This window comes from Pipra filicauda, unplaced genomic scaffold (assembly GCF_003945595.2).
Source record: "Pipra filicauda isolate LSUMZ 115617 unplaced genomic scaffold, ASM394559v2 scaffold138_size1969278_pilon, whole genome shotgun sequence".
Lineage (NCBI taxonomy): Eukaryota > Metazoa > Chordata > Aves > Passeriformes > Pipridae > Pipra > Pipra filicauda.
In genome coordinates, this window is record NW_024103862.1 from 265,236 (window position 1) to 282,406 (window position 17,171).

Consider the following 17,171-nt stretch of genomic DNA (forward strand, 5'->3'; position numbering starts at 1 on the left):
CCCCCCGACGCTGCGAGCCCCCCGACGCTGCTGCCCACCCGCAGGAGGGTCATCCCGGACCCCTGGAACCCGCTAAGGGTGGCGGCCTGCCTTTTAGGCAGAAATAACCCATCTTTAGATATTATATGGTAAAAAGCCGCAACCTCATTGCAGGTGGGAAGTGCCGGGTAAACGGGAGATCGGTGCTGGCCGAAAACTGCCTTGGAGCACCTAATCCTTGCCATGGATATGCAGTAAAAGAAATATATCCACTCTGCCTGGAGAAAGGGTGCTGAAATTGAATTTGGCTTTAGTCCAACTTTGCTGCCCAGCACTGAGTTCATTTATCAAAGGTGAAGAGTTCATTGCTGTTAATAATATTTTTATTATAACCTTTTCCTATATTTAGGTGTCCTTTGAGATCTTGCTGGCCTACTGAGGCTAAAAGACTTATTTCATTTAACATACAACTAATAAGGCATACTTAGGCCTAGTAAAAGGAACTATGTTCCAGATTACTTTCCCCTTTTCTGGCTTTCTACAGCTACACTTAATACTTTTTGATTGATATTTTGGTCATATCTAACCATGTCTTGGACTATAAAATACTGCTGAAATGTCTACAGGTATCCTCCTCAGCTTTACAAATGTAAAAAAAAATCTGCCTATCTAAAGGCACATAGGTAGAAAGTGGGAGGGCTGGGGTTTTTTTGCCAAAAAAAAATAAAACAAATAAGACAGAAACTAGAGGGACTGAATGGGGAATATAAACTTGGAGGGGGAAAGTGTTGAAGGAAAGGATAAAAACTGGGAAATGTGTGAGTGTGCAGTCAACAGTGTATAGATGTAGACAGGTAGAATGGCAAGGATGTGGGAGGAAGTATGAACTTTCCCTAGATCAAGAGGAAAAAGCAAGCTGGAAATATAGGAAGAAACAGAGAGAACAGAATGTGGGACACTGACAGCAGGTTTAAAAAACCCAACCCTTTTGCTTCAGCACAGAGCAGGACAGAGCCTCTGCAGGAAAAATTGGCATGCAAACATATAACCCAATCATGGGCGGCAGGATAAACAAAGTGATATTCCAGCAAGGTCATACAGCGCCTTTAAACACCACTTCACAATTTTCGAGCACTTAGTTTTGCCATCTCTGTATTTTTACAACTAAGTGCTCTGTCTGTGAAAAAAAAAAGTGTGGGAAAATAGAGATATTTTTCATTACACCCCTCGGCTGAGCAACTCATAACTTTTAACTAGCTCTTCTACAAAATATGGATTGTGATTTTGGCTTCATATATGAACAAAGTTAGTTTTACTAGCAGTTTCAGTGATTTCCCTCAAGACTGAGTTACAAAAATATCTGTAAATTTAAGGGTTTTTAAATTTTTTAAATTATTTTATTATAGGAGCCAATACGTTATATACTTGACACTTCATCAGAGCAATTAAAACCTGTTGCAAGATGAATCTTGTAGGCAAAGACTTCTTTTTGTTTAATTATATTTGGATAAGAGCTCAAGTGTCTAAAAGCTCTGCCTAAATAAATTATTCCTGTTTGTAAACTTTGCCTTGTTTGTGTCCTTGGACCAGGATGATTACTGTTACAACAAAGATTTGAAATTGTGGCAATAGCTCTTTGATGTTCCCTTTTGGGATGTTCCTGTGACAAACAGACTTTTAGCAGATAGCTGGAATTCCCAGTCCTTCAGCAGAAGCTTTATGTCTGTGTAAAACTCACATAGTATTTTAACAGGTCTTCTGTGGCAAGTGCTCAAGAGGTGTGGAGGCAATCATGTTAGACTAATTAACATACATATGTACCTGTGCCCCTTTCTTTTACAGGACACTATAAAAATTGTAAAAGATTTTTGAGTTTCAACCCTACAGTAGTATTTGTATGTTCTTTCTGTGAATGTTATGGGTAAATAGAAGGACCTTGTCTTTCATGCATATGCATTTAAGCTAGCATTGGTAAGAAATTTCATTAGGATCAAGACTGGGAGTTTAACTTGCAGAGATGCTGAACAGTTAATCTCAGCCACTGGTCATAGCAGGTAGTCAGCATTTCTATAAATTAAGTTCTAGTTAACTTGCTGAAACTTGTGCAGAGGAAGCCATCATGGAATGTTTAATTTTCAGGTCTTTCATTTTTGTACTAAGAATTCACGTATTTAAAACATTTAAATGCAAACACGTGAGTAAAGAAATCAAGACAATAATTGGGACAGTTGATTTATGGGGTGCCAAATGGCTTGCTCTTTCCTCTTGTCTGTCTACTCAAAGAAGCATACACCAGGTAAAACAAAATAACCCTGCTCTAACAAAAAAATACACTTGTTTGTTCTTCAAGATTATCACATATTACAGGGTGAATAGATACTTGGTAAGAGCTAAAAAAAGTTTATTAACTAGAAAAAGAGGAAATTGCATGCACATGAAAAAATATTACCTATCCCTCTGGTATTTATTATGTAGAAGTAAAAAAACCCCAAACCCCCAAACCAACAGTCCTACACAAGCTAACTCCTATACAAATGCAAGCTTCCAGTGCAATCCAGAACAGAGTCATATCAGTAGGACTCCCAGTTTGTCATAGGAATCTGTTCATGTAAAGTACTTCAAAATTGGAATATTTTTGTTGAAGAAAGAAATCTTTCAAACTAAGCAAAACCGAACTGAGAACTCATGTCTGTATCTGAAGGCTGACCATTTTGTACAGCTGAAAGGAGTGTATAATGGTTGTCATCCTTCTCTGAATCCATCCTGCAGGAATGACCCAGCATAGTAGCGAGGAAGTTGCCTTTCAGTGCAACTGAAACCCTAAAGTGTAACTGATCTGGTTGCAGTAAATATTTTCTGATTTTTGTCTGAATTTCTCCGTGATCCATCCTTCCTGATGTCTGTCTACTCACTGGTGCTGATAGCATTGCTTGAAACTATGTCAAAGCCTTTTCTATTTTGCTAGACCAAAAGCTTCCAATATACTGTCTGGCAAGATTGGTGACTCAGCGACTTAGCAATAGCCTTTTAAAGTCTTACTCTATAATATAATTCAGCAATCTCAGCAGACAGCTGGTGGTAGGTACATGGCAGAGAACTTGGCTTTCATTTTACAGCACAATAGGCTATTTACAAAACCATCTTGGTGTAAAAATAATTTTAAAAAAGGAGTGTAGTATAAGCACAGCCCAAATCTCAAATTAAATCTAGTTTACTCTGCTCTGTAAGACACTGCAATCCTTGGTGTGTGATGAAATAATGAAAAACACTCATGGCCAGGAACTCAAGGACTGAGCAAGTGATGAAGGAGAAAGACTTTGATCCTGCTGTCTTGCTGTAGGAACAGTATGAATCATCAGCTTATTTACTGCCAGATTTATGGACATCCCCTTGAAGTTTGAGCTTATTATGGAAGCAATAAGGACTTGATAGACCCAGCTCTGTCACATGGCTGTGAGAATATGCAGCACATTATATGTGTTTAAAGAGAAGAAAGACTTGTAAGTTCCTTAACTCTCATGTCTTCTGCCTTTCAATTTAATCTGTGCCCATACCTAATGGGGAAGGATTTACCCATTGGTTGTATTTTTAATGAAATACTTCAGGCTTTATTTTCACCTCTCACAGTTTTCTACTTATCATTCATTTTCAGTTGAAATTTAACCAAATTAACCCTGGTGAGGTTAATTAACTGGTGAGGTGGTGAGGAGGAGCCAAAAAACCTCCCAAACTAGCAAACACAACAGCTCTTCAATAAAGAGCAGCTTCTCATTATTCCCTGCATCTCTGTGTTTCACAACTTCTGTCTGTGACAGTGTGTTTAGTCTGGCTGGCAATAGTGTCCCTCCCTGAGACCTCTGCTCACAATTTTTTGCTGCTTTTGCAGCTTATCAACATTTTCACTGTATAAGCATACTGATGGTAAAAGATGCTAACTCAGGTTGCTGGGGCTCACAGAAAAGCTGCGAGCAAAATGTGTGCATTCACATGCCCTCTCTTTCCTGTATGCATTCCAGCATATGGTTTCTGCCTGCAAGGTAGCAGTCTATGGGTTATGATTTGCTGTAGCAAGTTCCTCTTTCCCTTTAATGCCAAGTACTCAAACGAGGTGTGTTGTTTCAAGGTGTGGTTCTTTGCTGCCTTGTACTGAATTTGATCACACTCTGCAGCTAGTTCATCCTGTTGTATTTTTATTCCTGTTTAGGCTACACAGCAGGATACACAGAGTAATAAATGCAAGCCCTGGCACAGAAGCAGTGTCCAGTGTCCTCAAATTTTTGCCTGGGAAGATGACTTTAAATGAAGTTTTACCTGCCAGGGAGTTAGATGTTGACTCTGTACTCTCAATATGTGGCTATCTTGGAGTCCTGCACTGGAATTCTGCACTGAAATAGTTATCTTTCACTTCCATACCAGATAAGCTGACACATTTTCCTCTTATTTTTGTGACTATTATAATTCTATACACCTCAGCAAGATAAATGCAAACTTTTCTTTGGATCTTATATTTTATTAGGATTTAGGTTTTTATTTCACTTATGCTTTAAATAGATCATCTGTCCTGATGATTTACGCAGCTGTCATTCTCTTTCTAGATAGGAGGGAATCCAGCATATTACATTGTAAAAGAATGAGAGACATGCAACACAGTTATTCTTCCTAAGTTATATGGAAAAGAGAAGCTTTTATTTCTGGAAAACACTGAGATATGTGTTAAGCTGAGGTCTGCTACTACTGACATTGTTGGAATACTATACAAGAACATGACTGTACAGATCAATTCTTACAATAAAGAGACAACTAGCCATATCTAAGATTATAATGAAGAAAATGTGGTATTGTAATTTTTTTTTCAAAATATGTTTTTGTTGTAAAACATAGATTTATTTATTTTTTGAATAATGCTGTTAATCAATTCTGTTAGTAGATATTTTAATGAGCAATTCTAAGATACATCAAGTCAATTAGATGTGACCAAACCACCATTCTGTTCAAAACAATGTCCATCTTCTCACCTAGACAAGTTTTGGACTGCCAAAATATAGGTGCTATGACTAGAATTGAGCTCCTGTAACAAACTGCTATGCATAATCTATGCATTATTTACATTATACCTGAACTTAAATAAAAACTTTAGCCCTCACATCTTTTCATGTACTCATGTACCATCAGTGGTACATGGTATTTATCAGAACGCATCCCTACTGCTAAACAGGTTTGCAAGGTGGAGAAGAATGTATTGCACTGCCTTTTATTCCAAGCAAATAAAAAAAATTTACCTTGTCATGATTTAGATACTCAAAAAAAATCAGGCATCAATAAACGCTGTGTCTTTACAGGAAAAGAAACTGTTTGAGTCCAGACAGATACATCACTGGCTTAAACTCCTTATGAATACTCTTTACAAATATTCTTTTGAGTAGGTGAGAAAATAGCTACCCTTCTATCTTAATTTTTGTTCCACACACTGGTTTAAAAACTGTTTTGTACTGCCTCCAATGGGTACTGTCTCAGCACAAATTTCTAAGATGAGCCATTGACTACTCAATTTCATTTAACACCAGCGTCTCTGTTTCCAGCTGAAGGTCAATCACCTCTATTGAGTTTCCTAATGTATTTTTAATTGAGCATGTAAAAATATTGTCTACTGCCTTGATGACATAAAGCTTCATGGGCCTGGGCATCAGTATTTCATTTACAAAAGAGCTCAAGTGTGAGAAGTCAAGTTCGAGCCACAGCCCGCGGATAGATCTCCATTTGTCCTGACATGATAGATGTCCTGCTGCCTGGGATCAGAATGAGTTAACCTGGGGGATGAGAAGTAATATCCATTGTGAACCACGACTGGATGATAGTGCATCTCCTGCTGGTGGCATGTCACAGAGCCAATCTAGATTGGAGAACCTTCTATAGAGTAGGCACCAATGTCAGTTCTTCAGTACAGCTGCTGCTACGGGGACATGTCAAAATTTTTTGCTCTTTGCAAGACAGCAAAGTTGTGAAGGTTCAGAGAACAATTACTTTTAAATAAAATCTGTTGATGCCATTTCAGAGGAAATGTGTCATTTTCGATAGCATTTTTCCAGCTGTGTTGAAAAGTTACTGTTCATTGTTGGCTACTGCAAGTTAGCAAGTGACAAGTTTTAGATGATGAAATCAATGTGGCCCAGTTTCCAGTGGACAAATGTTTCAAGTTCCCTCACCATCCTCATCAGAGTAGTGTCTGCTGCCTTCTCTGTGTGGATTGGTCCTGGACCTAAGATCCTCTGCCTGACAGAGACAGTGGTGCTGTGCTGGCTGTGACCAACACGTGTGCTGACCTGTGAGCCTGTGCAGACAAGAGAGAAGTGAGGACAGCTGAGATTATGCTGCAGCTTGCCTTTCTCCAATCATTATGCTTTGTAATGACTTAATACCTTTGGGCTCTTGCCTTTCTGTGAAATGCAGTCAACATTAGGTCTCAGGTTCAAAAGTTATAAGACAGAGAGATAGGTCAGAGACTGACTGGTAGAGAGAGAAAGAGGCAGGCAACATGACCACATTTATTTCCTTGAGAAATCAGATCTCTAAGTCATATGAAAAACTGTAGATTGTATGTTGGTGGGTGGGATTTTCAAAAGTTCTTAAGCCCCAGAGCGGTAAATTTATTTATGCACCTCATCTTAACTCGGATAAAAGGAGAATTAGGAACCTAAGTAACATTAAAAGTCTAATCTAAATGACTTTAATAGGATTTGCTGTATCACTGGAGTAGCCTTAATCCCACTTGCTGTATTTAAAATGGTGGACGATAGGAATTTTGGCACTGATTTTGAAGAGTCTATAATTTTGTAAAGCTTACATAAGAGCAATGGCAATGCCTGAAAACCCTGAAAAATATAAAAGTTACATTAGGTGCCTTAGTTCACACATTGGTAAAAATGTCAGTGGGAAAACAAAGCCTAGACTGGTGCCAAATAATCAACACTGAAAAAGTGTTCCTAAGACTTTCACATTCACACAGACAAATAAATAAAATAAATATTGGGTAAGAGATGTCCCATTTTCTATAGCCAGTTAAAACATATAGTATGTCGGAGAAGACCATTAAGGAAAATTTTGTAAAGGCACAGTCAAGGCAGGCCTTCATTTGGTTTGCATTACTTCTATATGCAAGGCGTGCAACAAAGAGCCATATGTCTTGGTAGATAAGGCATACTGATGCTGTCAGGACCTGTGAGCAAATTCTAGCTGGTAACTATTTGCCAGAAGTATTGCAGATAAAAGTGAGCAGAGTGACCAGAAGTATAGATGTGATACCTGTGTCTGCTGGGCATTGTAAGAGTGGCGTGTGTCACTATCAAAACTAATTCCCCCTAGTCAAATGGAAAGCATATTTCATCAGTGGGACCAGCATCTCATTATCAGTATTTTTTTTCCCAGGGAAGTTGCTTTTAAAGAAAAGGACAAATTAGTTTTAAATTGCTATTTCTTTAAACTGAGAACAAAGACCTATTTATATGTTTTTCAAATCATCAGTTTAAGTTAGGGATGTGAATAAATCTGTCCAGAGGACAACCATCCATTTACTGCATTCCAGGATTACAAAATTCGCTTTTATTTTGTGTTATAAAAACAAAAACTTATGAGAGATTCTCAGTCAAAATATTTGGATTTGGATTTAAGATGTTAGATGGATATTTAGATACTGCACTTGCAGTGACTAGACCATCAATATTGGACCTTTCAAGAAAAAAATTCAATCAAAATTGGGCAGATCTCAGATCTGCAAGCAGATTGGTAATTCTCTGGGAAAGCTTTGAGTTTAAATGAGGAATATCTTCTGCAAAGAAATGGTTCTGAGTAGTTTTACTGCAAAACCTAAATGAATAGCTTGATTTTCAAAAGGGCTCAAATTGGCACAAAGTACCAGAGGAGGATAAAGGACTTCTCAAAATTATGTCTGTTGAGAAGCTTATCTCTAGGAACTTATAAAGACATTGGGCAGAGTCTAAGCAGTACAAATAGTTTGACCCATTTAAATTCTAAGAACTAGGGCATTATTTGCCCATCTCCCTAAAAGGAAAACCAAAGCTAATAAATAACCACATTGCATCAACGTTTCTTGCTACCTTCAGGGAAATCCTGTTTACTTAGACCCTTGCCTGCCAAGTGAAACAATATTTGAGTTCTTCAATAAGATATAAACTTTAATCCAGGTTGGCAATCACTGGGTATTCACTAATTCAGATGAGTTAATAAATACATTAGGTATTTTTATACTTCATTTTCTTTACCATTTTCCTCAGTGTATTCAACTAGAAAAGAATGCTGTTTATATTGCCAATACTAATCATATTAACAGTCTCTATTGTGGCACCATTGAAGGAAGCATACAAGAGCCATTTCTATCTTTTGTCAATGTTTTACTTTCTTTTTGTGCACTCTCTCTTAGACACCGAAACAGTCCTTCAGTGTGATGTCCTTTTGGCTGTCATGGTAGGGAAACTTGGTATAATATCTGTGAAATTAAATAAAAGGCATGTGTACAGAAGGACTGAGAAGGTACTTCCATGATGTGGTTAATCCAAATAGATGTCTGTTATTAAAAAAAAATTACGCAAGATGAATATTATGTATGCATTGATGGTATGACTGCTATGGTTGAAGTTACTCTGTTCTCTGAGGTTCTGTGCAGATGCAGAACAAGTTGGTCACTGGCCTCAGGCAGCCTGCACCTACATATAAAAGAGACATAAAAAGACAGAGTTAGACAAAGGACAAGAAAACAGTGGAACCATTACTGGTCAAAATAATAAGGCTAAATTATTGCATGACTGCATCCTAGGTCTCGAGAAGCCTACAAATGACCTAGACAAGAGCTTCAAGGAGGGATTGAAAGAAGACTCATTTTGTGGAACTTTCTGCCAACAGTGAGGGCAGACAGCAGCCTGCACCTAATTCTAACTCACAGCAAAAGAAAAGCTGATGCCATAGGTTAGATGGCAGCAGTAAAAAGTGTTTGATTTGAGGGTAAGCATCTTAGGTTTGATGTGACAGAGAAATGAGAGTATACAGAAGCACACAGAAAGCTAACAATTTCAGATGTGCACAAAAAGCAATTTTTACAGCAGCCTTGTAGGCACGTGTGACAAGGGCAAGACTGAATTTGACAAGACCAGAAAAAGGTCTCAAGAAAAGAGACAACCATAACATGAATGAGAACTTCAGTTTTGTGAGTAGACAAAGAGTATTCTATCTTGGTCACATTATATATAGTGAGCTATTTAAAAAGGAGGTGTGATCTAGGGACGAAGATACAGAGAAACCTGATAGATGTCCAGGGAAAGCAAAAATGACAGCAGGGAGATGACATCTGCTACAGCAGCAAGGAGAAGGCAGGGAAGGGTTAGGCTGTGAAGGTGAGACTGTTGGCTAACCATCCATCAGAGGAAGCCAGGAAGACATATTAGTATTTTAGTTGCCAGTGATAAATGTTTTGGAAGTGAGAAGTGGATATGACAATCCTAAAAGAATATGACCAATTGCATAGAATTAAATGGTCCTTAATACATTTGTGAAGGCAATACAACCACAAAACAGAGCACATACTGTATTCTACCTCAGAATTCTTATTACTATCTCTGTCCTATCGTAACAGGGTAAGATATTTCATATTTGATTTCTAACAGAGTTATTTCCATCTCATTTTAGCCTATTTTTAGACTAAATGGGTAAAAAGTTTTGCTTCCAAACAAAAGTAATATGGTCTTAATGCAGATCCCTGGTATGGTCTGTTACCAGCCTCCTTCTATTTGGAGAAACTGTCATTCACTCCAGTTTTTTGTTTGCTTGCTTGTTTGTTTGTTTTCCTTACATGTTCAGTGCTTAATTCATAACAAGCACCATGAGTAGTCCTCTTTAACGTCTTAATTCTATAAGAGAGCCTGCTGAAAAACTACAGAAACCATACTTTTAGGACATCTTTACCTGCCGTTTCTCTAGCTTTTAACAAGCAAAGCAAAGCACTTACTTCTCTTTCCCTTTGCAAAGACTGTGTGGCCTGGATATCAATCAAGGCATATTTCTGTAGCTTTGTCCTCAGTCTGACTTTTCTGTAAACTTTCAATTTTCTGTCTTTCAGATCACCTCAGAAAATGTTTCTAAAACACTGACACCACTCAGTTATGTGGACTTACACTAAGAATTAATTAGGCCTGGTTTAAAACTAATAGCAATTTCAGAACATGGCAGGAGAAAAAAATTCCTTACTTAACCTAAGCTTTTCTGGTTACCTTGCATCACAAAATTTACAGACTAACTGAAGAAATCAAAAATCATTTGTCCTATCTTAGCATTAAATACTAAAAAAGCCATATAGTCTTATTTTAATCCTGAAACTCAATAAATTGTTTTTAGTTCTTTTTACATGAAATGATGATTAAATCCCTTGTTTAAACAAGTGAAAATTTATACAACCTTATGCCAGTGAAAAAGAAATTAACTCTTTCCCATTCCTAGCTAAGGTCCCACCAAAGCGATCTATTTTCAGCTCTTGAAACTGAATTCTCTCTTTTCAAATAACATTAAAGATCATAATAAGTGCAATGTTAAAGCATAGAGATCAGAGCATCTTCCTTCTGCATCTGGATTTCAAGACACTCTATCCTGACCCTGGCACAGGTAGTAGCTCCCCCCCTACTTTGAGGGCTCACAGAGCCAAGGGCTTCTTTCTTGGCTCTCTGCTCAGATGACCATCTACAGTTCTCGCCCTGCCTATGTGGCAGACTCACATGGTCATGAACAAAGATTTTATCAGCCTCTTCACATGAAAATGAAACAGAAGCAGTAAAAAAAGAACTAGGTTATTAACCTCCCTCCCACAAACTTAATAAATAAATAAGCTAAATAAAGAATAAAATTAACTACCTGATCTATCCAACTGTGACTTCTGGTTTAGAACAAAGACTTTGATTTTTGGTAACTTAGCATTTTGAAAAATGAAGACACTCAGGTACAAAACTAAAACTGATGTTAAACTTGAGCAGCAACAACAAACTGAAGAAAGAAAGTAGTATAAATATAAAACTTTTGTATCCATTTCAGACATACAGTAACAAATAAAAAGAGAAGAAGGAAGCCTTTGAACAATCAAGTTCATACTAATTGAGGGCTGCACTAATATTTTCTAATTTGCATATTTCAGATTATGGATATCAGCATTATTCCAAGATGCACGGCAGATAATTAAGCCTATTTTTTCATGTCCTATAAATAATCTTTGCACAAAATGCTGAGTTTCTGACTAATTTCTTCTTTATAGCTTTCCAGTGATCCAGATCCTTTATTTTCTTTAAGATCAATACCCTTAGGCTGTTTCTCCATAGACAAAAAATACCTGGCATGATATAGACATACTACAGGTGAAAGATTAGTTTCTCATATACATCATCCTAGTTTACATACCTTACTTTGCTTCCCAGCCTTGTGGTGAAAAGAGCCTTTGTGCTTTGGCCATGAGCAAAACAGACTTTTCACTACACCTAAATGACAGATTAAATGTGACTGCAGTGCACTTACCAGCTACTAGGTCTATATTATCCGGGTTCACATGTGAACACTTTAGCGGCTTTTATTGTAAACTCTCTAGATTTTCCTCCATTGGCAATTCACACATGCTTTTCCTTCATACCCTACCTCAACAGTAATTTTAAACATTTTTTCTGTGAATAACAGAAACCTGGTTTACTCTAAATTTGGCTTGTGTCTCTTAAACTGTTTCAACTGTGGTTACTTTGATATTCCCAATCTTCAGTAGCTGCTAGTTCAGCACTTCCAATTCCTGCCCAGCTCTCAGTATTACCTTGACTTTCCCACTGGGCTCCGCCACTTCAGTTCTTCAGCTCCCTTGCCCCAAAACTGAAGCCCTCCTAGACCTGCCCCAATAATCAGAGCCCTCTCATTGGTCTCACCTTTGCCAGCCTGCTTCTCAGGCAAGACTTAAATGGGTGGTGCATGTGTAAGCACTGCATGGGTACAGCCCAGGCAGCTGCCCTCAGCCACCTGCCTCAGCACCTGAGCACAGGCAAGTAAAAAGGATAGAAACAAGTTCATCGTGTTTCTTCCCTCTCCTTCTCCATCTATCCCCCACTTGCCATGAGTTGAAGGAGTTTGTTCTCCTGGAATCTGCAAAGAAAATTGCAAACAGAGAAATGCCTTCTGAAGGGTACTTCCCTTGAAAACATGAGTGAAGCCTGATTTCACCCGCAAGGCAGAAGCAGAGGCACCTGGAGGTGACCTGAGGACTAAGAGTGTCACAGCTTCTCTGAGCAGCTGGGGGGCTTAAGATCTCCCATCAGGGCACTGGGCAGCAGTTTGACAGGACTAACACCCTCTTTCATAGAGAAGCAATGTCAGGAACAAATAATTATGCCAGAAGCTTTCAGTGTCAGATTGAAAGGCAGAGGAATTATTGGGCAACTGACTGGTGTGCAGCTGACCAAGAAGTCTGTGACAGCTGTTTTTTTCAAAGCTCCAAATAAGTTGGTTTACATTAGGATGAGTGATTACACAGCAAATGGCTAAAGAATAACTCAGGAAAACAAGCCTTGGTCTCCACAAGGAATTTGGCACCGTGTCCATAATTCATACCCGCATAACTGGCCATAGGGGTCTTCCTGCCCCTTCCCATGGCCATATGCAGTAACATCACAACAGTCTTCCTTTATTCCTTACTGGAAGTTAAACCTTTTTTGGGACTGATGAATCGCTCAGGCAGTTCCAAGCTTTGTCTTTATCCAAATCACTTTGAGCCTGGAAATAAAGTTTTTCTTCAAATGCCAAAGATACTAGTGGAAAATTATCTATCCTGAGAGTACCAGAGGTGAAGAATAACTTAAATTTATAATGGAGAGCAGTGCATCTCCATAATGGTGAACATCTTGCTTTACTTCTGAAACAGAAAACTTAATTCTGGAAAAGGAGTAACCCAAGCACTCGGATAGCAATCTCATTCGTGTTGCCCAGAATATTCCTGTTAGAGTGTTGACTAATGAAATATAGGTTAATATTTCTCAGTCACAATGACCTCCAGTTACACCTGGATTTCTGAGATGGGCTTGGCAGCCATAAGCAAGTCACACCGGGGTAGCTTATTTCAAGCACCACCTAGTGGATCTATTTAAAAGTTACCAAAAATAAAGCAATTAGCAAAATATTTTTTCCTTTTGAAGGTAGGAATGGCAGCTGTCAGTCTCCCTGCAGTAAATCTTGCTATTTGATTGCTTTTTAGTAGCAAGTCACAACAGCTCTGAAAAACACTAAACTAAAAAAGGCGAAAAAATACTGTTGAGGATGCACAAAATTTGTCTTGAACTGAGCTTCAGCATAGGACGTTCTTTTCCCAACTTGTTAGACCCAAAACATTAGGAGACATATGTCTTTAATGATCAGAATTCCCTAAGTAAAGAAAAATTAGCTTCTGCCTTTAAACGAAAACAAGACTGAGACGTCATTTAACTAACCAAAGAAGACATTTCTAATTCTGTTCACTAGTAAGTAAAATGTAGTTATATAATTATGTAAGTACATAATTTAAAAAAATGTAGTATATTAATCTAAGAGACACTTGATAGGCCTCCTATCTCAGCAATTTCCTAAAATAAAAATAACGTAACGTGAATCAATACAGTAAATTTATTAATACCTCTATTATTTTTTGTTGATTTAAGTATGAGAGATGGTTACTTATTTTAAATTCTGTATTGGATCTGAGCATTGCATCATAATGTGTATAATCCATACATTAAATATTACCTATAAAGAGCATTTTCAGCAAGACTTCAGACTAACTGAGATTTGGTTGAAAACAATAAAATATTGAGATCTTTTAAATTATGGGTGGTCAGCCTAAAGTAAACTGAGTCTGCCCTGACTGAGCATTGGCACCAAACCTTGAGCACCTGAGAAGTCGTGCCTTGTCTAATTAGGGAGTTAGTCAGTGCAGACCACAAAATTAAGATCAGGGAATAAAGATGGCCATGACTAGGCAACTAAAATGTAAAATAAAAAAAATACTGTGAAGTGTCAGCAGTAAGAGAAAGCACTGTCATGTCAGAATCAACAGTACCATTTACGAGATGCAGTTACTGATCAAAACAGTAAGAAAGATCAAAACAGCAGTAGGCAAACAGGAATTAGTAAAATAACTGAAAGCAGAAACCACTGCTCAGAAAAAAATAATCCTGAGCTTTCTTCCCTGGAGACACTTTTGAGTGAACTAGAATTAACGATGTTGATCCAGCAGCTGATCAGACGTTTGATTTCATGGGTTAATGAAAAACCTTAAAAAAATGGACACCTTCTGTGTCTGCAGTGAAATACAGAATGTAGAAAGGATTGTATATCTCTCTTTGATGAGGCTGTTAAAATAAAAATGGATTCACAACAGCCAAGGGGTTATGGGTTCCATCATTTAATTAGTAATGTCAGCTGTATTTTATATTTATTTATTCAATTAATCTATATTCAGAAAAAAAAAGGTCCTAGTCCTACCTTTTGTATATTGAAAGTATTTTTTAGCCATTTTACACCGAACTCAGAGTCTAGATTTAACTTGCTATTTTACAGGAAGGCACAACTGAATACAAAATATCAAATATTCTGATTCATAGGTTTGTTTCTCCCACATACTATGGTCAAGAGAATAGTCAAATAGAAAAATTAACTACATTTTATCATCCTTTGGTGATTAATTCCTTTTATTATCACACTGATAAAAGGGTGGGTGGCTGGATTTTGTGCTAGCGAAGGTAAACTGTAATGATGGTTTAGCAATGCAGAACTAACACCTGCTGCCTTCTGCAGCTTCTCTGTTTCTGAGGGTCAAATTCAGCCTAGTGTCAATGGGCAAAATTCCACTGACACTGTACACCAATACTAGGGTTGAATTTATCCTCTTGCATTGTTCAGGCAGAATGGATGCACATTTTATTCCTGATTTTTTGGTCAATGAGAGACCATGGCACTCAAAGTACACAGAGAAAACCAACAACCTTTCTGACCAGTCAAAATGGTGCTTGCAAGGACTCTGAAACCCTGGTTTATATTTGGATCAGGATTTCTTAACAAGATTTCAGCACCTCAGACAGTAAACAGTTTTAAGGAGATACGTGCAGTATGCCATCCAAGAACAAATTTACCATAGTTCAATGTAAATAAGCTTAATTCCAAAATGCTGATTCTATTAAAATAGATCTTAAATAAACAAATATGACAACATAATCTACATTATTATGCATGATGTGATAATATAAGTGATAATATAAAGTGATAGGTATAACATAAGCATATAATTTAGCAGAGCAACATGACAGACAGAAAGAAAGGATAATTATTGTAGATATTTCTAAAGCAAATGTCTTTTAGGAACACAACTCTTCACTTACTGCCTTATTACACCCTTACTTGGTGGGGGTGCAATATAAGAGTGCAATATTTTTGAGAAAAAAAGAAGTGTGCAGAAATAACCCAACATATAAAAGCATGGCCTGAAAAATACTGCTTCTGATAGGAAGACCACCACACTGATTTGAATTTCAGTAAATTCTATGGAGCACAACAGAGATTATATAGGTGTTGTAGACCTTAAACACTCAAATAATGAATTTTGACAACATTCTCTCCTTATATAAATGGTTTAAGAACATTAACAGAGGACTCATCTTGCATATTCATACCTCTGTAGACAGCAAGATCTAGACAGAGGTACAGGGTTTGGGAGAGGGATTACTTTAATTCTCTCTGGATCTGTCAGAGCAAGTGAGCTTGGAGAGAGTGCTGGAGATAACCTTCCAGTTCCTCTCCTTCTGGTTAGCAGCTAACATCTACATTATGCTATACAACTTTTGAATCTAACCACTAATGAACTACTTAGCAAAAAGCATCTAGGAAAAAATGTAAGCATCAGTGATAGAAAGATTTTAGAAAGTTTTGTAAGCTCATGAAATTGATGAAAAATTTCCAAGTTCAGAAATCAGATTAATGGAATGGGATATTGTATGGATGCTGAGAGCAGAGCCAAACCCCTCATTCTACTGAAAAGTTGCAGGACTTCTTGAGCAAGAATGAAAAACACAGAATACTCGCAAAAAGACATGACTTTCTGCCATTTCTGACTAAAAAAGTAGTAAAAGTTTTTAGGTGAAAAAAGAGAAACAGGGCACTGCTGTGACATGAAGAGCCAGGCAGTAAAAATGCTTCATTGATCTAATGAAATAGATAAAAAGTGCAGGAGTCAAAATGCCGCAGTTACATGCAGAATGTGACTTCAGAAAGGTTTACAGGTATTTTCCACCACAGTGAACAGAAAATCATTAAAACAGTAGTAGAATCATGTATCTGTTCCATAATCTATTTAATCCTTTGTTCCGAAATAAGTGCCTAAGCAAATCTGTGGAATAGGTGACCATCTCAGCAAATGCACACCAGGTCTTTTTGATACAGTAAACTTTATTTTAATTAAAAAGATTTATTCTTACATCTAATGTCTGAGGTAGAAATCACGTGGTTTGTCTTTGAAACAATTACAGAATCCAGGTCATGACAATTTCTCTTAAACATCAGGAAAATTATAAAGTTTAAATTAGAGATTAGCGTTCAGTGCATATTCTCAGGCAGGAAGGTTACCATGTCAGGCTCCTAAAATGCTTACTGTGTATATCTACCTACAGCTCATCCAAGCCAGATCTTGAGATAGGAATGAAACTGTCCTGGAGTAAAAATGTCATAGGTTAAATGGAACTAAAGAAGCTTTTCCTACTACAAGTCACCTAAAAATACTTGGATAAACTGTATGGTACCTGAGCAGTGTCTGTACAACAGCTCCATGCTTTTTCTGGTCTGGCATATGAAATAATTTGAAATAGGTGGGAAAAGGCCATAGGCTGTTTGCTAATGGACTGGGAAAAGTACAATCTGAATAGCACTCTGATGCAGACCAGAAGTAACCTAGCTATATAAACTATGTCCACTGGGAATCTTCTGTAGCACAGCGTTACTGTGCCCTCCAGACTGCAGTCAGGACGATGACAGGGCCAAGCCCCAAACGTGTAGTTACGATGAGCCACGTTGTACACCAAAAGGGAGATTTCTCTATGGGATTGGGAGCAAAGACAGCAAGAGACATTAGTTTTAAACAAAATTTGAATGAAATT